Genomic DNA, 1384 nt, shown 5'->3' with positions numbered 1-1384 from the left:
AAGGGAAACAAAAGAGTACAGCACTGAAACACGTAAGAGGGATTACTTACTAGTTTGATTAACTAATGTTCATTTTTGCTTGATAGAAAAGGAGAAAGAAGGAAAAGGTGGCAGCCACCAGAACTACAGGATGGTCCATTTCTTGAAGCTTTGCATAAAAAATGGTTTAGAATACACCAAAAACCTTGCTCACGGTCAATAAAATTGTAAGCTCATGCAGAATAAAGAGGGTGTCGGTGCTCTCCTCCTTTTGTTAAGCATGAATAATACAAAAAGAAATCGTATATGTCGGGCCAGAGCATATATGCAACAAAATCTTCTCAATCGATTAGCACAGTGGAAAGCTAGATAGCACTGTTTATTATCTACCGTCGGGACGATGCTGTAAACTCCACTGTTCTTTAACTGGTTGACTCAACTTGTACTTCTTTTGGGTACAATTAGCTCAAAGAATACTGAGCCAAAAACTATTTTAAAATGACATTTATTGAACATTCATTTGTCTTACACACTGTACCCTTAGTTGGGGTGGAGGTCATCAGATAAGATATGATAAACAAAGCTGAAAAGAACAGAAGTTGTGACGTGATCTGATGAGTGGAAAAGAGTGAGGCTTGTTTGACTTTGATAAAGCTTAATATTAGGAAATTCATTACTTTATTACGGGAAAACCCTAAATATTTGATGCATTGTATTGATAAAAATGGTATGTTTACCCCATAATTTTTAAGTTGTACTTGATTAATTTTATTATTCAAAGATGGAAGAGAGGAGTTGTAAGTAGCATAGTATCGAAGTATACAATGTAACAGAATAAGGAAAAGTAAATTTGGAAACTTCGTAACTTTACTGTATACCGACTTATTTTCAGCCAAATCTACATATTGTATATATATATAAAGAGAGAGGGTTGATCTAATACGAAAAATCATTTGGTGCGAAGCATGTAAAATGTTATCTCAACCACCCGATCATAATCAACAGATATCTCAGCCGTCCGATCAACGGTTATCTCAATCGTCCAATCTATTAAGTTTTGGAGCCTAATTAACGCCTTACAGTGAGTCAATACGCAATTTATTGACTGTTGTTCCATTAAGGATAGTTTGGGAATTTCATACTTATATTTCAGTTGTCATAGTTTTCTCTTTATATTTGGGTGTGCCACCACTATTAGGGTTTATTATCGGAGAATGATCATCAGTTGCGATTGAGAGAGGTTAGAGAAAAAACATGACTGTGTGTGATTTGTCTTATAAACTAATTCATCATTATAGTGAAATATTGCAGCGGTAGAAGATAGGACGTAGTCTTACCCTGAGGCCAACATGTATAAATCTTGTATTTTTCGTGCTTTATTATTTCTTGTTATATAATTATTATA

Source organism: Aristolochia californica, unplaced genomic scaffold, assembly GCF_029961685.1.
Source record: "Aristolochia californica isolate CCGP_79_NKW_82.1479 unplaced genomic scaffold, dmAriCali1.0.hap1 SCAF_15, whole genome shotgun sequence".
Lineage (NCBI taxonomy): Eukaryota > Viridiplantae > Streptophyta > Magnoliopsida > Piperales > Aristolochiaceae > Aristolochia > Aristolochia californica.
The sequence above is the reverse complement of the archived record's forward strand: the minus strand, read 5'-3'. Positions refer to the sequence as shown.